Below are 25,527 nucleotides of genomic sequence, written 5' to 3'. Positions count from 1 at the left end.
TCAACGCACACTTTTCAAGAACATGCCATGCATTCAAAGAAATAGCAATTATAATACATTAGAAAATAAATGAGCCAGCATGATACAGTAGTAAGAGAGCTGGATTAGAATTTGGGAGACCCAAGATTCAGCCTCCTCTCTGCCATGGAAGCTCACTAACAGTGCAATCCTAAGAGCACTTTCCTAGTATTAGGCCCCATTGAACAGACCTTATTTGAATTCAGAGTAGACCTGCTTAGGATTGCTGTCAAAGTGACCTTCAAGCATTCTCCTTCAGCTTAACACTCCTCACACCAGCATTGCTGAAGAAGGGAGAATGACTGCTGTAAACCACTGGGTCTCAAGTGTGGAGGAAGTTGAGAATCAACAAATGAATAACAAAAATCAAACAAGCTATCACTTGAACTCAGTTTTATGTTATTTATAAAACTGGGAACAGTGGTTTCGGCATGCTGAAAGTTATACAATTTGCATACAATCACAGGCTAACAATTACTTTGAAATGAATGGATACGGTCATTATTCAAATGCTACTTTTCTACTGTAATTAGAGGGGTGAAGCACACAGCATTTTCTTCAGCATCTGAAGAAACTGCATCTTGACTTAGAGGCAAATAATAAAACAAAATATTCTATATTTCTCAATATTTTGGTAATGAGCAAAATGAATTTTTCAAAGAGAAATTATGAGGTTCAATGTTATCTAGAAGGTGCTCAATTAGTCCTTCAGTATAGTGGGGGCAAATTATGAGGGGGAAATCCATCTGCTCATGCTCTCCTGACCACTAAAGGCTGTTTAAACAAAATGAGTGTAAGCCAGGACTCAAAAAATCTCAAGTGCAAGGTCGTCATTGCAACTTCATTTTGACATTTAATGTTTTGGACAACAATTTTATCATTGCAACTTTCACTAAGCATTGGTATATGCGCAGAGATTATCATTTGGCACCGGAATATTTTCTGTTGAATGTCAAAAACAAATGCGTCTGAAGCTCTTGTCATGTATTTATGAAAACTACCATTTATACCATTCAATACAGGCAAGATGACTGCTTAAACAGATGCTTCCTGTACTGGCTCCAAAATTCAATTAACCTGAGCTTTTTGTGCAACAATGAAATTACGAGAACCTGGGGAGAAACTAGGGCAGGGTTATAGGTTAGCTTTTTGTTATGATGACAAACGTGGTTATCCTGCAAACAACAACACTTTTGTCAAAGAATTTAAACAAATCACAAGAAACTGTGAAAATAGGTCAGGATCATGTTTTGTTTAGCAATACTTAGAGTATGTTCACGAAAACATGAAACACTGGTTTGAGTCTGGTTTCTCTTATTACTCTTCCCAACTGTGAAGATAATGACTCTGTACCTATCAGGATGCAATGAAGTTGGGCTTCCCAAAGTGGAGAGCTCCACATACTCAAGAAGTCTTCAAGCATTGTGGGGGAGGGGGGGGCATAGTGGCACTTACCTGTAACTGCTGTTCATTGATTCCTTTGTGCAGATACTGTGCTTGCGCAGACTGGCCATGGACAGAACTTTGTCTAGCTTTAAGGAACTGAATGGAAGGAGCTCCTCCCCTCTGGAGCTGACACAATAGTTTTTTTCTTGCCTAAATCGTAATGTGCTCTGGAGGAGAGTGCCCCCTAGCCCTCAGTCCCTGCCTGGCTGCCGTGAACTCCCAGATTGCTAAGAAGGTAAGCTCACAGGTGGGCGAGGGAATACGTGTCTGCACAGAAGACATCGATAAACAAGTTATAGGTAAGTGCAACTATGTTTGCCTCACACTGGGATATAGCAAGCTACTCACCGGGAAGGAGGAGGGGTAATGCACTCATTGAAACAGCACCTAAAAAACTGCCTTGCCACCTCTGCATCCTTTCATGATTGCAAGTCTGGTGTGTAATGCCTGACGAATGTGTCCTCAGCTGGCCATGTTGAGGACGAATGTCAACAAGTAGTACCTTGCAGTGAAAAGTGGCTAATGACCCATGTCTTGGTGAAATGGATCTTAATACCAAGGGGCAAGGTAACCCACCAAAATATGGACTGAGAGGAGACCAATTTCCCTTTCTTTGGACCCGAGTAGCAGAGAAATAAAGTTTTGTTAACTCAAAAAGGTTTTATCCTGTCAGTACAGTATAACAGGGCCCTCAACATTTTAGGTATGAAGGGCCCTCTCTGCCCTAGAGGAAGGAGAGGGGAAAATATAGGCAAGACCACTCCCTGGGCAAAGTAAAACTTGGAAACTACCTTACGTAGGAACTTCAAACTAGGGTGGAGGATATCCTTTTTCACCGAAAACCTTCAGGAAAGGGGATTCTACTCTAAGGGCACTAGACCTAGACACACAAAAACAACACACCTTTGACAGGTGACCAGAACCAAACCTATGTGTGTCACTACAAACTCCCTCAAAAACCAATGACAAACCGGTCATCCAAAAAGAGGGAGATGCATTCTCAGGTTTGCCACAACTTCCACCATACACTAGGTGAAGACCCTGTCAGTCATGGCTAGACCAAACAGGAGAGCACAATACTGGAAAAATTCAGAGCCATATCTAAAATGGAGGTACTTTCTATGTGAAAGGTGAACGCTGATGTGGAAATAAGCATCCTTAAGTTCTAATACCATGAATGATGAGTTAGGTGCAAGGAACTCCACAACAGAAAAAGAGAGACTTCTACTAAATTTGGATACCTTCAAAAACTTATTTAATTTCCTTAGGTCAAGGATGGGCCTACAGACCCCCACCTTTTTCAACTAGAAAAAATCTCAAATGAAAGCTCAGTGTCTCAAGACACAAAATTCCTGTTTCCTACTATTACATATATTGTTAAAACCCATAACCAAGATATAGGTTGTCAACTGCAACTACAACAGGAGAGCAAGTGGGAACAAAATAAATTTTGCCTGAACACTCAATCTCGAACACCAGATCATTTAATACTGGAATATTAAAGAATTGATTTAAGGAAGGTAGCATAGTACATACTGAAGTGAGCTTTATGTGTTATTATGCATTTTATAGGTATTTTATGTATTTTATTGTATAATTATAATTATTAATGTATTAATGTATTTAAATTGATTTTGTTGGTTTTTATGTTGTAAGCCGCCCTGAGTCCACCTCGGTGGGGTAGGGCGGGATATAAATCAAATCAAATAAATAAATAATAAATAAATAAATTTTAAGAAGTAACCACTATGAACTGTAGCAAAACCCACTATGAACCCACCCAGCTGGTCCAAGGGTTTGGGCTGGGGTGTCACCAATATGCAGATGAAACCCAGCTCTATCTGTTGTTGGATGGCTGCCCAGACTCCACCCCAGAACATCTGACGGGGCACTGGGGTCATGGTGGAGTGGTTGCAGCAGAGCCAGCTAAAACTTAATCCAGCAAAGATGGAGGTCCTGTACCTGAGCCAGGTGGAATTGTGTCAGGTGTCAGGCTCCCAGTCCTTCACTTGGGCCAACCCAGAAGGTGAAGAGCCTGGGGGGGGATCCTGGATGCCTCACTTTCTATGGAGGCTTATGTCACCATGGTTGCCAGGCCTGCTTTTTACCATCTCAGGCAGATGATGCCCTACCCCTTCCCTGACTTGGCTAGTGACCCAAGCAATGGTCACATCCAGATTTGATTACTGCAACTCATTCTACATGGATTTGCCCTTGGGGCTGATCTGGAAACTCCAGCTGGAGCAAAACAAGGCAGCACACCTGCTGACTGCAACACCTGTGCGTGCTTGCATCTGGTCAGTGCTATGCCAATTGCACTGGCTATCAGTTGAGTACTGAATCTGCTTCAAGGTTTTGGTACTAACTTTCAAAGTCTTACACAGCTGGGGACTGACGTATCTGATGAACCACTTCTCCCTGTATATGCTCCAAAGAGCTAATCAACAGTTGTTGGTTGTTCCCAGACAGAAATCTGTCTATTCAGTCTCAACTCGTGCCAGGGCTTTCTCTGCCCTGGTTCCAGCATGGTGGAACATGCTCCCACCTGAGATCAGGGTCCTGCCATTTGACCTTTTGCCATTTCACAGGACCTGCAAAATGGAGCTGTTCCACAAGGCCTTTGGATGAGGTGATGGACATCTAAATACATTAGCCTCCCCTGCTGAATTTCATCAATAGGTGGCCCAGACTGCAGACTGTAAACATTATGTTGGCCAGCAGTCCAAGCACTATAGCCTTGCACCACTGGGAGTCCACATGTGGACTCTCCCTACCCACTGAGATGAATGTTGCCTTTGCTTTTGGCATGTCTGCATCTCCTCAGTGATGAGGGAAGAAAGCGGTGGGCAGGAATCCTGCTCGATCTTGTAAAGGTTTTCCACACTGTGAGAAGTTGTTAGTATGGATGCTGATTTCTGTCAAACTGGGGCAGTTAGAACAGGAAGGCCCTGTAAGACCAGGAAGGGAACAATGCCCAGGCAGTCTGGGTAAAGGCAGCTCAATATTTTATCTTCCAATTTGTTATCAATTTTGGTGACATCAACATCCAATGCCTTCGCCATTCTCAATATTTGCTCATCATACAGGTGAAGATCCTCCTTTAAGGAGATGGGAGTAGGGTCCCCAACCCTGTATCTGGAAAAGGTTCTGAGTGACTTTCAGAACTTGACATCACAGTCCCTCCACTTCATGTTTGGAGTCAAGAGACATCAAGAGAGGGACATGGGTTTCATGATGTCTAAATTCACCACCAGAATGACCATATCCTGGAAAGGGTGGTCCCAGCTGAGGACACTGTGAGTAAAGTTCTGTTGGAAATAAGCTGGTGACATGTAGTAGATATGTCACTGGGGAGGAAGACAGGGTTGCAGCCATGGCAGGTTTTGACTGGAGTGACAGATAGTCCTCACTGTGAGGGCTGTCCTGTTCCATTTCATCCTCAGAGAGGGGTTGAGAGGGGTGTGAGGTGACACCAAAATAACATCTGGTTCCTGAGAGGAAGACGTGGGTGAGGAAGATGGGACATTTCCAATGTTTAGTAGAGGTAGCCAATTTATTCTTATCCTTTTCTTTGACTTCTTTGCTGGCAGTTCCGAGGAACTGTGGGCTGGAACTGTGGAAGTCAGGGCTGGCAAACTGGGGCATGTTGATATCATAGATGGGGCCATAGATATAGATATCTTCGGATGTGACTGAGGTTTTTCAGCTACCAGAACTGCTGAAATAGAGCATACCAAGGGGGGGGGGCAGAATAGGGCTCCTGATGAGATTGAACAAGCTGAAAAGGGTGCCAAATCACAATTATTCATATAAAAAAGAGACTAGAGATAAAGCAAAGCTAGACCGATCCTATCCATGCAGCAGCAGAAAAGAAACTGAGATGCTTTTGGTGGGAAAATGCTGTTGTATCAGCTCCAGAGGGGAGGAGTGCCCCCCCCCCCCGTTTGGTTCCTTAAAGCTAGAAAAATTCTGTCTGTGGCTGGCCTGCACAAGTGCAATCCCAATGTAGAGCTGCACTGAAGATCAAGTCTTGGTTAAAACAACTAATTAAATATCCCAAACCAGCTTTTCAGAATTGGGCAAACTGCCCAATTAATTATTTTCCTTCTGTGATTCCTCACAGTCTTCCAGCTTGTACTTTTTTTTAAAATTTATTTTTAAAAAGCAGTGAGATGGAGCACTTGGGGCATAGATCGAGACACAGATCCAAAGCTTCAGGCACAAAACATCTCCTGGTCCTAGCCAGACCAAATCGCCACAATCACTCTCTAAGCCTCTTGGAGTGTGTCTTCTTGTCAAAAGCCATCCAAAACGAGGCCAGGATCAAAAACTCCCACAGTGTCCAGGTGGCGCCAACGGTAAGATAAATGCCAAGATGATATTCCAATCACCCAGACAGCCTCGATCAACAAAGGCAGATGGAACTTTGGTCAGAAGAGGGCCGGTGAGAGAGCCAGAGAAGATGGGCAAAAGAGTCAGGAGAGTTCTTGGCAGCATAGGCGCCATCCAGGCTGCTCAGCAGAGATGAACAAAGGTTTAGTGGCCAATTTCTTATGCCACTCCCATTGATACTTCACAGAGGGTTTGTCGATGATGACAAGACAAGCTGCCAGACAGACAAAAAGTGGAATTTCCAGCTGAATTTCCAATCCGAAGCAGGTTAGTTTCAGTTATTTGTCAATTTTAGTTGCTACAGAACCAGGAGCTCGAGCTTAGAGCTACTTCCTGGTCGCCATCGACAAGCCTGGTGGAGGACTAGCTGTGACGGACTCAGGAACTTAGCCTGAGTAGCTGAGGAACAGGCTTGCAGCAATTGGTTGAAACGTTGCCTGAGCAACGAAAAAGTATCCATTTTGGAGATTTGCTCAGCAGAAAATCACCTCAGGATTTTAGTCTGAGCCAGAGGGTCAGAATATTAGGCAATAAACCAGTCTGAAGTGAAGACAGTGGGCTTAGGCCGGGCAGTTGTAAAACCAACTGGACAAGGGTCTGAGAGCGGCCAGAGTGGCTGGCTCCTTGTGGGAGACAGAGCTGAGTAGACTCTGTCTGGAAGAGGGAGTTTTCAAGTGGTTTGAAACTCTCTGAGGGAGACTTTGCCAGCACATCAGGCAATCTCCAGGTACAAACTAGATCACACAAATACACACTGAGGGGAGAACTGGAGTCTGGCGGTCAGCAAGTTTCAGAATCCCACTAGATTCTACTTCAAACAGGCTGTGCCTTCTGGGCCCTCAGAATGCTGTTACTACAGTTGTTTTAGCCTAACTTAGCTAGTTAGCTAGTCCTCTGGTCTGAAACAAGACTCAGACCAGAGGACTAGTTGTGGGGCTGAGATGCATCGGTATTGAGGGGTGCAAGTCCTGGAAGATAGCTAGTGTGAGAGGGTCTGTGAGGGAGAATACTGACATCAGTCAGGAGTTCTCTATGTGTGTGTGGAAGAGTGATTGAGGTTTCTTATTTTTATGATTTGGCACTGCCAAAGTTAGGCTAAAACAACTGTAGTAACAGCATTCTGAGAGCCCAGAAGGCACAGCCTGTTTGAAGTAGAATCTAGTGGGATTCTGAAACTTGTCTGGTTTATTGTTTATTTCAAAGATCTTCTGCCAAAGTTTTGTTATATCTTACCTCAGCCTGATTAGTCTCTACTCTCTGTAACTGATTTATTCTGCCAACCAGCTGCCAACTGAATTGCCTTTTAATATTGAACAGTGGTAATCAATATTATTTCATCCCTCTCCCTTGCCTTTTGTTACCTAATAAATATTTTGTGGTTTGTTAACTTTAAAACCGTCTGGTGCCAATTATTAATAGTTCTGACAGGATTTCTGGGAGTGTTACCAAGGGAAGGTGACCAGGGAGAAATTTGAAGTGGTCACCTCCCGAATAAAGCCTCTGACTGGGTTCCTCACACTAGCATTCGCAGCTCTCCACTGTTGCACCAAAGCAGCCCCATGGTGCACCCTGGAGCTGCAGAGGATGAAGCGACAGCTGAGATGGCTAGAGCGAGTGTGGTGGCATATTTGTGACAGAGGAAGGAGCTCCTTATAGAATGTTTATGAAGTATATGAGATGGAAGGAAGTCTGCTTTGAAGGAGTCCTATCTGCAAAATCGCATTTGGCCCAATTATTTAGAACTATTCAGTCTTTAACTATGTTGTCATCAAGCAAGCAAAATGGTAGATAATTGTATATTGGCTGTGAGGCTTTTGTGATCTATTTCACAGATAAAGTCTTGTCACTCTGCCAAGACCTTTCAGCCATGGTTGATAAAGTAAGGGAACGGGAAGCCCCTAGAATTTCTTCAGGTCCAATTTTGGACCACTTCAACCTCTTGGGAAGATGATGACAGGATCCTGTCAGCTGTGAAGTCAGCTACCTGCCTTCTTGACCCATGTCCATCCTGGCTGATTAAGGCTTGCAGGGATGGCATTCGGGACCCCTTGGGTGAAATTGTCCCTTTCTTCAGGGACTTTCCCAGAGGGGTTGAAGGAGGCAGTGATTTATCCACTTTTGAAGAAAACAACATTGGACCTTATTGTCCTGGCTAACTGCTGCCCAGTTTCAAACCTTCAGTTTCACGGTAAGATAGTTGAGAAGGCAGTGGTTGAACAGATTCAGGCTTTCCTGGAGGATGCATTCGTCCTTAATCCATTCCAGTCCAATTTCCGCCCTGGCCATCGGACGAAGATGACATTGGTTGCCTTCACAGATTTCCTCCAGAGGCACCTGGATCGAGGTGGCTCAGTGCTGCTGTTGTTTTTAGGTCTTACAGCAGCATTTGACATTTCCATTTACAATCTTATGACCCACCGCTTCACTGGCATAGGAGTTCAAGGAATTCTTACAGTGCTTATTCTCCATTCTCCACGGTCAGGGGCAGAGGGTGGTGCTTGGCAAGCAGACCTCCTTGCAACACTCACTTGAATGTGGTACGCCACAGGGGGCAATTCTCTGTCCAGTGATGTTTAACATCTACATGTGCCCCCTCGCCCAGTTAGTCCAGGGGTTTGGACTGGGTTGTCACCAATATGTGGATGACACCGAGCTCTATCTGTTGATGGATGGCCACCCAGACTCTTCTCTGGACCATCTGATTGGAGCATTGAAGGCCGTGTCCAGGTGGCTGCAGCAGAGCTGGCTAAAGCTTAATCCAGTTAAGATGGAACTCCTGTACCTGAGCTGGGATGGAGCGGAATTGGATATCAGGCTCCCAGCCCTCGGCAGCACATTACTGGTGCCAGCCTGGAAGGTAAAGATCTTGGGAGTGATCCTGAATGCCTCACTTTCTGTAGAAGCCCAGGTCACCTCAATTGCCTGGTCAGCCTTCTATTATCTTTGGCAGATCGGGCAACTGGCACCCTACCTCTCCCTTCAAGACATAGTTACAGTGACACAGGCAATGGCCACTTCCAGACTGGACTACTGCAACTCACTCTACACAGGCTTGTCCTTGGGGCTAATCTGCAAATTCAGGTGGTGCAAAATGGGGTGATGAACTTGACTGCTCCTGTGTGAGCATGCATTCGACTGGCACTACATCATTTGCACTGGCTACCTACTGAGTACCAGATTTGCTGCAGGGTTTTGGTATTGACCTTCAAAGCCCTGCAGAGCCTGGGACTGACATATCTGATGAACCACTTCTCCCCAAATATTCCCTGAAGGCCTTTGCGTTCACAAAATCATCTGTTGGCTGTTCCTAGCCCAAGGGACATCTGTCTAGCCTTGAATAGGGCCAGGGCCATTCGTGCAAACTGAAGAGACATAACATGTCATGTGAGCTTTTGCCTTAAGCACGGGTTCCAGAACATAAGAAAAGCGGCCAGGAGAAGGATTAATGAAACACGGACTGAACCTAGGATCCGTGTCGCCACACCTGTTGGAGTTTGGACTGCTACCCAAGCAAGAAGTAGCACATTTATTGGTACTGTACACGTCTATCAACAAAAGCATACAGACAGTGGACTTTGGTACCATTACAGCAATTGGAAATTAATTTGTATTTTGAGTTGTGCTGTATTCATGGACATTTGTAAGAATCCTGGTGAAGAATTTTGGTGAAGGATATAAGAAATTGTGGAGCAATTATTTGCAATATGTAAGTAACGCAGTGGTTTATTCTGTTAGAGATCAGGGCCTTGCAGACCTTTTACCATGTCACAAGGCCTGTAAAATGGAGCTGTTCCGCCAGGCCTTTGAATGAGGTAGTGGGCGCCCAAATTAAATCGTCCTCCCTTGCTGAAACATCCCATCTTTAAATGGCTCAATTAGAGATTGGCAACATTCTGGTGATTCAGTCGTTCCAGCTTTGAAACAATAGGGGAGGGACGGTGGCTCAGTGGTAGAGCATCTGCTTGGGAAGCAGAAGGTCCCAGGTTCAATCCCTGGCATCTCCAAAAAAGGGTCCAGGCAAATAGATGTGAAAAACCTCAGCTGGAGACCCTGGAGAGCAGGGGAGGGATGGTGGCTCAGTGGTAGAGCATCTGCTTGGGAAGCAGAAGGTCCCAGGTTCAATCCCTGGCATCTCCAAAAAAGGGTCCAGGCAAATAGGTGTGAAAAGCCTCAGCTTGAGACCCTGGAGAGCCGCTGCCAGTCTGAGAAGACAATACTGACTTTGATGGACCGAGGGTCTGATTCAGTAGAAGGCAGCTTCATATGTTCATATGTTCATATTAATTTCAATCAAACCTGTCTCCTGCTCTGAAGCTGGATGGTTTTAATTAATTTATTGCTGATTTATTGATTTTCATTGTATTTGATCCAGTTGTAATCTGCCCTGAGCATGTTCACAGGGTCAGGTAAAATAAAAATCCACAAAATAAATAAATATTTAACACATTCTACATACATGCCACTCCACAAAGAAAAAGAGGGAATGAAAAGAAATTAGAATATTCTGGGATGTGGAGTAATTTTTGACAGTAAGGTTCATAAAAACAAAAACTAATATAAATCAAGGAAAGTACCAAGAGAAATCATGGCAGGGAAGATCAACATTACATCTCGAGTTTGATTAGTAAACTGCCCCCCCACGCAATATTTTGGAATGTGTCCCGTACCACAGGGAAAGGACCTCTACTAATCTCTTCATCCTTGAAATACCTGGGATCTACCTATAGTAAAAAGAAAAAAATCCCTCCAAATTCACATACAAACTGAGAGGGCAGAAAGGAAGAGGCCAGAGCAGTGGACTCACAACCCCAAATTCATATACATAGTCCACAAAATAAAATAAAATTGGGGGGAGGGGATATTCTGGGAAGTGCAGTAAATTACATAAAAACATAAAAACAGCTCCACCTTGTATTCTTGTAAGACAGACCTAATCAGTAAATTTATATTTCTTACCATTTTCTTTATTTGGCATGTGTGGCAATTTAAAATTAACTTATAAAATAAACTCTTCCCAGCTATCAGTTCCTGATGTTGTAAGTAAGCATCTTTCACAAATAACTTAAAAGTTGTGATAAATGGACAGCCTCTCATTCTTCAGCTGACTTCAGCAATATATCCTATTTCTGCTGAACAGCATAAACTACACTCGAAGGAAAGAAAGTCTTGTTTCATCAGTTTTATGTTTAGGTTTTTTTTGTATGTGACAGTACTGTTTTATATATATCGCCACATTCAACGCAGAATTTTGAACCTTTGAACAATTGTTTCATTTCTCATTTGTCTAAGCCAAAGTGTTCTAATTACCCAATGACAGTATTCGGAGATACTACTACAAAAACATCAGGGATACAGAGAAGAACAAGTTCTACACCACAAAACTCCTGATTATGCCACCAAGTTTGCATTTTAAATAAAAGTTTCATTCTGACTCATAGTGGTTTATATACCCAGATTAATATTGGATCCTCTTTACTAAACTGTAATAGTTCATCTTGCAACACAATAGAGAATGCAGGAAGCTACAGAAGAGTTTCACTGGCGCACAGTGATGCTATACACGCGTTAGATAGCATTAATATGTCACTAAGCAAGAAAAAAACCGACATGTTGCGTATCTCACACTGCAAAGAACGATGCCTTCCCATACAGGAGCCACATCAATCAAAGTTAAGCACAAATTTAGCTACACTGATTTTGTAGTTAGTTTCTCCTAAACTGATTCAAGAAAGTAAAGTAAGAAGGAAAAGAACAACGTTATGCAATATCAGCCACCAGGGGCGATTACTCTGAGTGTTACGACAATCCATGGAGTTTATTCACCTGGGTGACTGCTGTTCAAACACAATCCTGGATTAGAAGGATCTTCCAGCTGACCCAGAAAAGCCATTATTTGTTTCATTCAGTACAAGAATCACATTCTCTATCTACTATTAAGACCCTGGTTTCTTCAATCTTCATAAAAAGGTAAATGACTGTGCAAGCACCAGTCATTTCTGACTCTGGGGTGACGCTGCTTTCACAACATTTTCACGGCAGACTTTCTATAGGGTGGTATGCCATTGCCTTCCCCAGTCACCTACACTTTCTCCCCAGCAAGCTGGGTACTAATTTTACCGACCTTGGAAGGATGGAAGGCTGAGTCAACCTCGAGCCAGCTACCTGAACCCAGCTTTCGCTGGGATCGAACTCAGGTCATGAGCAGAGGACTCCGACTGCAGTACAGCAGCTTTACCACTCTGTGCCACGGGGCTTTTAAAAGGTAAAGGTAGTTCCCTGTGCAAGTTCCAGTCGTTTCCGACTCTGGGGTGACGTTGTAACATGACCTTTTCACGGCAGACTTTTTACGGGGTGGTTTGCCATTGCCTTCCCCAGTCACCTACAATTTCCCCCCGGCAAGCTGGGTATTCATTTTACTGACCTCGGAAGGATGAAAGGCTGAGTCAACCTGGAGCCGGCTACCTGAACCAGCTTCTACTGGGATCAAACTCAGGTCGTGAGCAGAGCTTAGGACTGCAGTACTGCAGCTTTATCATTCTGTGTCACGGGGCTTTTAAAAGGTAAAGGTAGTTCCCTGTGCAAGTACCAGTCGTTTCCGACTCTAGGGTGACGTCGTATTATGACCTTTTCACGGCAGACTTTTTACGGGGTGGTTTGCCAGTGCCTTCCCCAGTCACCTACAATTTCCCCCCGGCAACCTGGGTACTCATTTTACCAACCTTGGAAGGATGGAAGGCTGAGTCAACATTGAGCTGGCCACCTAAACCCAGCTTCCTCCAGAATCAAACTCAGGTCGTGAGCAGAGGGCTCAGACTGCAGCTTTACCACTCTGTGCCATGGGGCTCTTATCTTCATTGCTTATTTTTAATTCACAAAATAGTATTACTGCTTTCCAGGTAGACTGTGAGAAAACAATGCTTTTTAAGAATTCTGAACAGATCCTAATGCAACATATGAAAAACACAAAAAGAATAACTTCTAAAATAAAGATTTTACTTAGTAGAAATAAACACAAATACATCAAATGGATTGAAAACAATATGGGGATAAAAATAGAACAAAATATATGGCATAAACTATGGATGACTCAAACAAGGAAAACTGTATAAATGTTAGGGAGAATTCTTTGAAACTACATCAATGGTATATTACTCCAGTACTGGCTTTGTTAAGTTTTGGGGGAACAAAATGGAAAAGTGACATCCAAGGAATTAATAGTTTATGTTGATGGCAGCTCAAAGGGTAATAGCAAAGTGTTGGAAGTCTGCAGAATTTTTAACATTATGTTATTGGTATTCCAGGTTATGGCAAATAGCCATGGCAAAAAAATTGACATACCAATTTATTGTAGTCAAAAGAAAAGTTAAAATGCCAGGTTTTTATGAAATGTGGCATGATTTTATTTCTTATACAAATCAGAAAGGTATCCAAGCCCTTCCTCAAATTATAGAAAAGGAATTAAGCATAAACTACACAAAAATATTTTTAACATTGTGCCTTCAGTGACTTCCTCTCTTAGCTATATCTTGTAAAATAAAATGAAACTTGTGTACAATATTAAGGCCTCTGTCAATAATTTAATTCAACATTGTCTATTTTTTCATTTTGTATGTTCTCTTTTGTGATCTTGTTTCTAAGATTGTGAATTGGGAGGTCCTTCTTTGTCTTCAGTAGTGGTTGCTGTTCTTTTCTTGTTTGTTAAAAAAAGATTCTGATCACCATTCCATCTTCACTAACAATTATAGTTTTATTAATAACTACTTCATGTTCATCTGGAGAAAGATGTTTAGTGTATATAAGAATTCAAAGTACTTCACATGCCTCATCATAATAAGACTTACATTTATAAAATTGGCCAATGATTATCATTCCCATATTCCAGAGGGGAAATCTAGGATCAGACATAGCAGGTTTCTTATGGTGGAGAAGAGAATGATGTATACTGCTTTTGGTTCCCATTGGACAGAATGATGAGAAGAGTTGGTTTTTATAACCCATTTTTCTCTACCCTGAGAAGTCTCAAAGTGGCTTACAATCATCTTCCCTTCCTCTTTCCACAACAGGCATCTTATAATAATAATAATAACTTTATTTTTGTATCCCGCCCTCCCCCGCCAAAGGCGGGCTCAGGGCGGCTCACAGACATGGAATTCCATGATTCAAATAAAACAATATAAACAACAATTTTAAATACAATCAATTACATAAATAAATTTGTTAAAAATAGATAAAATAGGTGCTATAAAATACTATACGTCATAATCATACATAAGATGGCTAGATGGCTACAAATCAGTTTAGCCAGGTTCTGTCTTAAAAGCAAGCTGAAAAAGAAATGTTTTGCAAGCCCTGCGGAATTGGTTCAGGTCCCGCAGGGCTCGCACCATCTCTGGAAGTTGGTTCCACCATCGAGGGGCCATTGCTGAGAAGGCTTGCTCCCTGGTTGTCTTCAATCTAGCCTCTCTTGGCCCAGGGATTGTTAAAAGATTTTGAGAGCTGGATCTCAGTGCTCTCTGGGGAACATATGGGGAGAGGCGGTCCCTTAGGTAGGCAGGTCCTCGGCCATCTTGTGAGGTAGGTGGGGCTGAGAGTTTAAAGGGAACTGTGGCTGACCCAAGGTCACCCAGCAGGCTTTATGTGGAGGACTAGGGAATCGAACCCATATCTCCAGATTAGTCCACTGCTCTTAGAAGAAGAATTGCAGATTTATACCCCCGCCCTTCTCTCTGAATCAGAGACTCAGAGTGGCTTACAATCTCCTATATCTTATTCCCCCACAACAGACACCCTGTGAGGTGGATGGGGCTGAGAGGGCTCTCACAGCAGCTGCCCTTTCAAGGACAACCTCTGCCAGAGCTATGGCTAACCCAAGGCCATTCCAGCAGGTGCAAGTGGAGGAGTGGGGAATCAAACCCAGTTCTCCCAGATAAGAGTCCGCACACTTAATCACTACACCAAACTGGCTCTCTGTAACCATTACACCATAGAGAGCGATAAGGTATAAGCGAAGCATATAATTTTTTTAAAATGGCTGTTTTAATGGCTGAATTTAAAATTTCATCATGGCCTAATGTTTATAGATTTATAAATACCGTGGATTGCCAAAAAGACAAATATGTGGGCTCTAGGTCAAATCAAGCCTGAACTCTCCCTAGAGGTTAAAATAAACTTGAGGTAATCACTGAAAAAGACAGTAACACCAGAACGCAGTAGGCAAAGGGGAAGACCACACATGAGCTAGATTGATTCAATAAAGGAAGTCATGGTCCTCAATTTGGAAGACCTGAGCAAAGCTATTAATAAAAGGACATTAATTCACAGGGTTGCTGTAAATCAGAAGTCACTTGACAGCATAGATTCACAGTGTTGAAAGGGGCCATACAGGCCATCTAGTCCAACCCCCCACTCAATGTAGGATCAGCCTATAGCATCCCTGACAAGTGTTTGTCCAGCCACTGCTTAAAGACTGCCAGTGAGGGGGAGCTCATCACCTCTCTCAGTAGCCGATTCCACTATTGAACAACTCTTCCTGTAAAAAAAAGTTTTCTCTAATACCCAGCCGGTATCTTCCCATCCTTAATTTAAAACCATTATTGTTGTGAGTCCTATTCTCTGCTGCCAACAGGAAAAGCTAGCTCCCCCACCTCCTCTAAGTGACAGCTTTTCAAATGCTTGAAGAGAGCAATCATGTCCTCCCCTCAACCTCCTCTTCTCCAGACTGAATATTCCAAGTTCCTCAGCCTTTCCTCATAGGGCTTGGTCTCCAGGACCCTGATCATCCTTGTCATTCTTCTTCTCACCTGCTCCATTCTGTCCACATCTTTCTTAAAGTGAGGGAACTACACTGCATACAATACTCCAAGTGCATCCTGACCAATGCAGTGTGACATCTTGCAATTTGGATGTTAAGTCTCTGTTGATACACCCCAAGATCACATTAGCCTTTTTTTGTTGCTGCATCACACTGGCTGCTCATATTTAACTTGCAGTCCACTTACACCCCAAGATCTTGTTCACACACACGGCTACACAGAAGTGTATTCCCCCATCCAGTAGGCATGCTCCCCATTTTTGCTACTCAGATGTAGAACTTGGCACTTACCCTCGCTAAATTGCATTTTGTTCACATCCACCCACATTTCTAGTGCGTTAAATCTCACTGAATTCTATCTCTATCTTTCGGTGTGATCACTACTCCTCCCAATTTGGTGTCATCTACAAATGCAATGAGTAGCTTCTACACAACCTCATCCAGATCACTGATAAAAATATTGGAAAACACCAGGCCCAGAACAGAGCCCCGTAGAACCCCACTGGACACTTTCCTCCATTTAAATGAAATGACATTGAGAACCATTTTTTGAATGTGGTTCTCCAACCAATTCCCTATCCTAGAGCCCAGTCCGCAGTCCTCTAGTTTACTAATCAGAACATCACAGGGAACCCTGTCAAAAGCTTTACTGAAATTCAGATAAACAAAATCAACAGCATTCCCTAGATCCAGTAAGCTCAATCAAAGAAGGAAATGTCATCCATCAAAGAAGGAAATGAGGTTGGTCTGGCAGGACCTGTTGGGGACAAATCTGTCCTGACTTCCCCAGATTACCAAGTTGTCCTTTAGACATTTGCAGATTGATCCCTTTAAAATCTGCTCCAGTATCTTCCCTGGGACAGAGGTCAGAATGACTGAACTGTAGTTCCCTGGCTTATCCCTCCTCCCTTCATTGAAAATTAGGATAACATCTGCCCCTCTCTAGTCTTGTGGCATTTCTCCTGTCCTCCAGGAAGTCGAAGATGATGGACAAAGGCTCTGCAAGCTCTCTAGAAAGCTTGTCGAGCACTCTTGGGTGAATACCAAGATGTTAATTTTATTGTTTTAAGATGTTGTTTTATTGTTGGGTGAATACCAAGATGTCAGCACCAAGATGTTAATTTTATTGTTTTACTGTTTTTAGAATTTTAATTAATTGTTACCTATTGTTTAAATTATTGTATAATCTGTTATAGTAATTGATGCTGTTAGCCGCCCTGAGCCTGCCTCGGCGGGGAGGGTGGGATATAAATAAAATGTGTTGTTGTTGTTGTTATTGTTGTACCATCTGGCCTGGGGTATCTGTACTCATTCAATGCAGCCAAGTGCTTTTCAATTACCTCTCTGTCCATGTCAACCAGCTGTCCGGCACAATGGCTTGCCTACTACCATCCTTAGATAAGCTTGTTTTCTTCAGCAAAAAAACTGAGGCAAAATAGGCATTAAGCTTTTCTGCTTCCCTCTGTTATCTGTTAAGAGCTTCTCCACTGTCACTCAACAGTGGGCCCATTGCTTCTTTCATCTTGCGTTTGCTCCTCATATCTCTGAAATTTTCTTTGTTGTAGTGAGAGTCTCCGGCCAGCTTTAGCTCACAGTGAGCTCTGGCCTCTCCGATGGTTGACCTACATTGTCTAGCAACCCACAGATACTCTTCTTTAGAAGTATGTCCTTGCCTTCATTTCTTGAATAATTCGTTTTCCTCCCTTAGCACATCACGGAGTTCTCTGTTCATCCACATTGGTTTCTTGGATTGCTAGCTCATACTTTTTGTTAGCGTATCATACCACTTTACAATTCCATGCACTACGAAGTAGAGGTGCATGTCTAATTTTAACAATTTGGTTATGCAAGGTTGGGGGGGGGGTTAGCATACTAAATCAATTTGATTTAGGGAAGATACTGGAGCAGATTTTAAAGGGATCAAGTTAAGCTCTGGATAAGTAGAGGTTTGTTGCTGAGAAGGGCTGTAAGGACTGCAGCAAGTAATCACTGAGCTGTTTTTCTACATGCCAAACACAACCTTGACCTACTCAAGTCAATATGGAACTACATGTATGTGCAGTTCTACGGTTCTTTTTGTGACATTTCTTTCTTTACAGAATGCAGTCACACAGAGCTTTGGTTTGAAGAGGAGGCTGGAACATGTGGAGGACAGATAACAAACCTTTCCCCTTAGGCTGCTTTCATGCCAATAATCTGTCCCCCTCCCTTGACAACAGCTGTTTTAGGCTCTGTTGGAGAGAGTTTATAAGCAGTTTCCCACAACAAGGCCAAAAGCACATGGAGGGTAGAGTGAAGGGACCTATTAACCAACAGACATTTTTAGCACTTAAACTACTCTAAAGGAAAATGATTAAATAGCTCTCTACTGCCATACCATTCTGTCCCTTCGATTCATATGCCCAAGTGGCTTCATTCTGCTAAATTAATAAATATGAATTACTGAACTACATGTTAAACTGGAGAGCCAGTTTGGTGTAGTGGTTAAGTGTGTGGACTCTTATCTGGGAGAACCGGGTTTGATTCCCCACTCCTCCACTTGCACCTGCTAGCATGGCCTTGGTCAGCCATAGCTCTGGCAGAGGTTGTCCTTGAAAGGGCAGCTGCTGTGAGAGCCCTCTCCAGCCCCACCCACCTCACAGGGTGTCTGTTGTAGGGGAGGAAGGGAAAGGAGATTGTGAGCCGCTCTGAGACTCTTCGGAGTGGAGGGCGGGATATAAATTCAATATCTTCTTCTTCTTCTTCTAATATGAATTTGCCCCCCATCTGGTCTATATAAAGGTCCTGATTTGGCTACCTATTACATTGATCAAAACCAACAAAGCCGTTTAAGTTCTGAATAATGTAAAATTGGAGTAATATTTCTTCAGAGATTATTTCTAATATTACAAAATGCATGATGATAGATAACTCAGGGAAGAATAAGTGTTTGAATCTATCATAACTTTGAACAAGATGAGTGATTTAATAGCACATTTTAAAGTCAGAATATATAAAAACTTCAATTTATACACTTTTTAGGTCTAACATTTAGCTCTAACAACATAATATTTCAAATACTGCTCCATGATTATAATTAATTCTAGTGGCAATATAATGTCTGATATAGGATAAGATGCTGTTCTCTTAGACAAAGAACTTTGCTTGGGAAATGCATGAATTAATTGAAACGATGGGAAGCATCTTCCACACTGATAAGCAGGAAAATTATAATTTACTTAGGCAGCTTTAAACTATAACGTTTAAGTAGCTTAATTAAATTTTACTATTCCAAATTTGCCTGCTAGTTGAACCCTGACCACAGCTAAATTAAATTCTAAGATAGACCTGAGGTAAAAAATTGTGAGCCAGTACTTATACGACTGCAAGTGCATTAAAGTAGACAAATCCATTCTTTCAAAACACAATGCCATTTACTTAGATCCTCTTCTTCAAAGTCATGAAGGACAATCTGATGGTTGTAAGGCTCTCTCTTCCTATTATCCACTCATAACCCTGAGATCACTGAGACTGTGGCTAAATTTCTGTGCTGTGCTTCTAAGAGGAGAGGAACGTTTCAAATGCTAGGGTAATGGATGTTTTCTTCCTTGCTGATGGTGGACATTTATGCTGTTATGCCAGTAAAGTTTGTTAACATAAGAACATAAGAGAAGCCATGTTGGATCAGGCCAGTGGCCCATCCAGTCCAACACTCTGTGTCACACAGTGGCAAAAAATTTTATACATACACACACACTGTGGCTAATAGCCACTGATGGACTTCTGCTCCATATTTTTATCTAAACCCCTCTTGAAGGTGGCTATGCTTGTGGCTGCCACCACCTCCTGTGGCAGTGAATTCCACATGTTAATCACCCTTGTTGTTGTTGTTGTTAAGACAGTGGAGAGTTGGTAAGTATTTATCTTCTCTCCCCACATTCTCAATGAAACAAATAAACATCATTGAAAAGAAAACAGGAATTTGACTTAATACAGCAAATACTTTGCTTCTAGCCACTTTGTTATAAACAACCTATTAAGTGAACACATGTAAGACTTTGGTAAACTGTGCTGCTGTGCATAAATTACATTTTAGAACTTTACAAACATTTAATAAAAATTGTTGGGACAACAGCGGTACAAAACTTAAATATATTGTTCATAAGCTGAGTTCCCAGCCCTCTGGAGGAAGAAGTGTTTTGTGCCTAGAACTGGAGGGAGAGGGAAAGGACAGGTTGTGATAGATGATGGTGGAAGTTAAAAGCACAGATTGTCAAAAAAAAAATTAAATTGTGGCATCCATTCCTGAATAATGAAAAGGAACCAAAGGTAGAGACAGTCTATGTCTGGCATCTCCCTTCTACTTTCATTCTATACATGCTTCCTTTAAAGGTTTCCTTACTATGGGCTACAGTCAGTTGCCAATTCACAGACTAAGAAGGAATTTTACTAGGACACAACAAAAGGGGTTTGGGGGTATGCCTTACTCCTAAGCAGAGTTATTTCAGTCATTATCTTTTGGGAAGATTGTTAAGGCATTTTGGAGACATATTCTATATTATCTTAAAGGTATTACAAACCTTGATATTCCTTTATGTCCACGTTTAATTCTTCTTAATAATTGGTCTAACCGCAAAGTAACCCCACCCAAACAGGCACTCATAACAGTTCTTTTAACAGCTGCAAAATCTGCTGTTGCCCAAACATGGACCTAAGGATCTGACTATTGATTCATGGTTATCAGGGATATGGAACTAAATCATTATGAATGAGATCTCAGCCAGTCTGAACCAATCTGACCCATATCAGGCTCATCAAAACTACTTGGTGAAATGGTTTCCTATTCTTGAGAAACTTGATAACGACCCTTTTTATGCCAATCCTACAGCTAAGTGTAAAGCTTACAAAGAAGCCTTAGTATTTTAACTTCTCTATAAATGTTGGAACCTGTTATTTTTACTTATTCTAGATTACGCTTATTGATCTGTAGCACCTGATGAATGATATACCACTTTTACCCTCATTAGTTAATTTGGCTGATCGTTTCTCTCGCTTTATACCACCATTTGTTTGCAATTGTTTGTATTAGGTTGCTATTCAGGCACTTGTCTAACAATTTCGTAATGCTTGCTGTTTTTGATGTTTATTGTAAACTAGCAGCAAAGTCTGTTGTAGGAAGAAATACAATGGGCCCTAGAAAAATATTCCGGAGGGGGGTGATGAATGTGTAGGTGGCAGCACGGCCAATGCATGGGAGTAGGCCATGTAGGTGGCTTCCTGGGGTGTTGCTTGGTCTATGGGGTGCCGCTAGGTGCCCCTCCCCTGTGAGGAAAGGCAGCCTCAGAGCAAGGAAAAGGCGCCACTCCACCTCTTTCGCCCACCAGAGACCTGGGCGGATGAAAGAGGCAGCATGGCCTCTCTCTCCTTGCCTCCACTGCAAGGAAAGGCAGCCTCAGAGCGAGGCAAAGGACAGGAGAACATCTTGTGGGAGATTTCCCATCCTACTCGTAGAGAGGCAGGAACAAATTTTAAACTTCCTGTTCCTGCTGGGAGTCACCCGTTTTCCTCAGTTCGGCAACTCTGCAAGCAGTGAACTATAAGCAGCTAGAAAGATACTAAGAAAGAACATGTATGCCAGCAAAACATTGACTAATAGTTAATGTTTCAACGAGAAAATTCAGAACACAGTGAGAAAAAGAGTAAATTTCAGTATGATGAATAGTTCTTCTGTGAATTATTATCGAGTAGAGAAGAACCCCTGAAGTTAACCGACAGCTTTTTGGGACGGGCCAAGATGTCCTCCTGTCCTTAGAGGAGAAGGACCCTTCATGGTGAGTATTCAATGGTCGTTCTCCCTCTGAGGCAGTCGGACATCTTGTGGGACATCCAAGAGCAGTGTCCCTGGTATGAGGGAGGGAAAGAACTGTCGGTGCCCCCCAGGGCATTCTGCAGTACCTTGTGACCAAATGCTGCATCCGCAGAAGCTTGTTTATTTTGTAATGTTTGATAAATGTCGATATTGAGGACCATGTTGCGGCTTTACAGATCTCTTCAACGGACGCTCTGTTTGCAGCAGCTGCGCTGGTGGCTGCACTCCTCACCGAATGTGCTGTTAGACCTGTCGGAACTGGAATCCCCTGCGCTTTATATGCCTCTGATATGCATCCCCAGATGATCTTGCTAAGAGCTGATTTGGACATCTTTTTCCCCACGTGAGGAGGTGAGAAGTTTATAAATAAGGAGTCCGTTTTCCTTATCTGTTCTGTCTTGTGTATGTAATATTTTAGCGCCCTGCGGATGTCCAAAGTATGCCATGTGACCACTTTGGAGTGCTTAGGATTGGGACAAAAGGATGGCAAACTGATCTCTTGCGATCTATGGAACATGGAATTTACTTTTGGCTGAAAGGTGGGATCCGTGTACAGCACAACCTTATCCTTGTGGAAAATGCGAAGGTTGGAATTCACTGACAATGCACCTAGTTCTGATACCCTTCTAGTGGATGTTATAGCTACAAGGAAAATGGTCTTCATCCTCAAGAAGGCTAAGGAAATGTCCTTGATAGGTTCAAATGGGGCTTTTGTGAGAGCCGTTAGCACAGTATTTAGCTTCCAGGTAGGGAACCTATGAACCTGAGGTGGAAGCAAGAGAGTAGCCCCCCTCAGGAAACGCTGGATGTGTGGGTGTCTGGAAATTGGATCTCCGTTCTGCTTGGGAAGAACTGTCGACAAGGTTGATTAGTCTACAAAGAGTAGCAGCCTTAAGGCCCATAGACAAACTATTCTGCATGAAAGATAAAATGTCACTTATCTTGGGCTTTAAGGGGTCATAGTGTTTCCTGTGGCACCATCGAACGAAGGCTTTCCAAACCACGTTATACAATCTTTGCGTAGACAGTTTTCCGGATGCTAGTATGGTTGAATTGACCTGGCTGGAGTATCCTATTCGTAAGAGTTTTAACCCCTCAATCGCCATGCGGTCAAGCGTAGCCACTCTGGACGCGGGTGGAGAATCAGACCCTGCTGTAGCATGTCTGAGCGAATCTCCAATGTCAGCAGATATTGAATTGATAGCTCCTGTAGATCTGCGAAGCACGGCCTACTGGGCCAATATGGTGCTACTACCACTATCTCCGCCCGTTGCTCCCTTATCTTCCTGATCAGCCGTGGAATCAGTGGGGTTGAAGGAAAGGCAAATAACAGCTCCCTTGGCCATTGTGTTGTCAGCGCATCTATGGCTTTTGCCTTTGGGTGGATATAATGAGAGTAGGACCTCTTCAGTTTGTTGTTGAGTGGAGACGCAAACAAGTCTATGGCTGGTGTTCCGAAGTGGGCGACAATGCTCTTGATCCTCTGGTTCAGGATCCATTTGCCCTGGTCGATCCCCTGTCGACTTAACCAATCCACTTGAGTGTTCAATGTCTCTTTTATGTGCTCTGCTCTGATCGATGCTATGCATGACTGCGCCCATATGAATAGCTTGCACGCTTCCCTGTGTAGATTCCTGGACCTGGATCCCCCTTGCTTGTTGACATATGCCTTTGCCGAGACATTGTCTGTTCGAATAAGAATATGGCTGTTGTGCAGCTGAGGGGCAAAGTGAAGGAGTGCCAGCCTGATTGCCTTCAGTTCCAATACATTTATCTGAAGTCTCACTTCCTGCGAAGACCACTGGCCTTGGACTGGTGAGTTGTCGAGCGTCGCTCCCCACCCCGACAGACTGGCATCCGTGAACAATTGGATCGTGACGCTTGTCCAGAAGAATTTCCCTTGAAGTAGGTTTGAAAGCTTTGTCCACCATCATAAGGTTATCTTTACCTGAAGTGATGTCTTGAGTAGAATGTTGGCCTTTTTCGATATGTTCATCTGGTATGGGCGTAGGAAGGATTGCAGCTGCCTGATGTGGAATCTTCCCCACCGTATAGTGTCTACGGCAGAGACCATCAGGTCTTGGAGAGCTGCCAATGACATGAGAGAGGATCTCTTGGCCTTTATGGCTGCTTTTGCTGCCTCCTGTATTTTTAGAGCTTTTTTCTTTGGTAAATAGAGTCGATGAGATGCAGTATCTATGACGACCCCCAAGTGTTCCATGTGCTGAAGTGGTTGCAGTAAGCTCTTTTGAGAGTTCACTATAAAGCCGAAATCTTGTACACACTTGAGTGTCATGGATGTATCCTGTGCTCTTCCCATTGATGGTGCTCGAATCAGGATATTGTCAAGGTACAGGTGAATCAGGATCCCCTTCTCCCTCAGTACCATTATCAGGTTCACAAGCAGCTTGGTGAATACTCATGGAGCTGATGCCAGGCCGAAAGGGAGCACCCTGAACTGATAATGGTTTCCACAGTAGCAGAATATGAGGAACTTCCGGTGCCCTGCAAAGATGGGAACATGCAGGTATGCTTCCAAGAGATCTATCGATGTCATAAGATCTTGAGGTTGTAAGGATTCTGCTACTGACTTCATTGTTTCCATCCAGAAGTGCTTGGAGATGATGAATTTGTTTACGTACTTCAAGTCCAGCACCAACCTCCAGTCTCCCGACTTCTTCGGCACGGTGAAGAATATGGAGTACACTCCTGTACCTCTCTCTTCCATCGGAACTGGCTTTATGGCCCTGATTGTCAAAAGGTATTGCTTGAAGTGTCCTTGTTTTCTTGGGGGGTTTCTGTGCTCCAGAGAACAAATGAACCAATGTGGGGGAAAGGACTGGAACTCCAGCTTGTAACCGTCAGAGACTATTTCCTTGCGCCAGTTGTCGGTTACTGTCATGTGCCAATGTTGCTGGAAGTGAAGTAGTCACACTTCAACAGGAATGATAGCGTAGTCACGCTTTGTTGTTCTTTGGGTCTATCGGATCTATCTTGTTGTTTGCCTGACTTGTTGAAGCGGTTGGGTAAATTAGGTCTTCTGAACTGTCTGTGCTGGTTCCAGGTTCCCCTTTTTGTATCCTGACAAAATCGCTGCAGGGTATGTTGGGCACGAAAGGACGATGGATTAGAAGATCTTCTGCCCTGACAACGAAGGAATTTGGGCATCGCCTTCTTTTTGTCTTTCGTCTCTACCAGGATTTTTTCCAGAGTATCCCTGAAAAGCAGGCCTCCTAGGAAGGGGTATGCCATCACTATGTTCTTAGACCGATAATCAGCGGACCATGCACAAAGCCATAAGGATCATCTAGCTGCTGTGGAGGAGGCTATGGCCCTGGAAGCAAACACCAAGGAATCCAAGGTAGAGTCTGTCAGAAAAGAAACGGCCCTCAGGACCCTCTGTGCACCGTCAATTGTGCGTTGTCTTCTTCAGGTATTTTTGTAATTAGTTTTCGCATCCAAACTATTGATGCTTTAGCCACCATTGACCCTATGGCTGAAGCTTTGAGTACCATAGTACAGGCTTCATGTACTCTTTTAAGGGCAAACTCAGATTTTTTTTGTCTAGGTGGTTTCTTAGGGCCCCATGTCCATCTTCTGATACCAGGCCCGCGTTTTGCAGCGCTGTAGTAGGAGCATCAACTAAAGGAATCTGTAGAAATTCGTTTGTAAATGAGTATAAATTGTACAGCTTCCTTATAAAACCAGGGTACTGCTTATTGATTTTCCTAGTCGCTAAGGTGATTTTCCTACTCGCTGTGACTTCAGCCAGAAGAATCTCTGAATTGCGGGCATTATCGGTAAAACGCGAACTTTGCACATTCCATAAAGACAAGGTGGTGCTACATATGGATCCCACCTTCCAGCCAAAGGTCTCCTCAAGTTTCCACCGGTCGCAGAACATCTCTGTCCCCTCTTTCTGTGATTTGGATCCCCCCCGCCAATTACTGAGGTATGCCTTTGCTGCCACGCTGTTGGTGCGGACAAGGACGTGTTGATGTAGTAGTCGGTC

At 43.2% G+C, this 25,527-nt stretch overlaps 1 protein-coding gene across 1 annotated transcript in view; it reads right to left on the bottom strand.

Annotated features, from left to right (window-relative positions):
* POT1 (protection of telomeres 1) overlaps nucleotides 1–25,527 on the bottom strand; it is a 135,703-nt gene that overhangs the window by 56,904 nt on the left and 53,272 nt on the right. The gene's annotated exons all lie outside the window — the stretch shown is intronic.

Source organism: Heteronotia binoei, chromosome 8 (genome assembly GCF_032191835.1).
Source record: "Heteronotia binoei isolate CCM8104 ecotype False Entrance Well chromosome 8, APGP_CSIRO_Hbin_v1, whole genome shotgun sequence".
NCBI lineage: Eukaryota > Metazoa > Chordata > Lepidosauria > Squamata > Gekkonidae > Heteronotia > Heteronotia binoei.
Note: the sequence above shows the minus strand (reverse complement) of the source record. Positions and strands in the feature narration are given on the sequence as shown.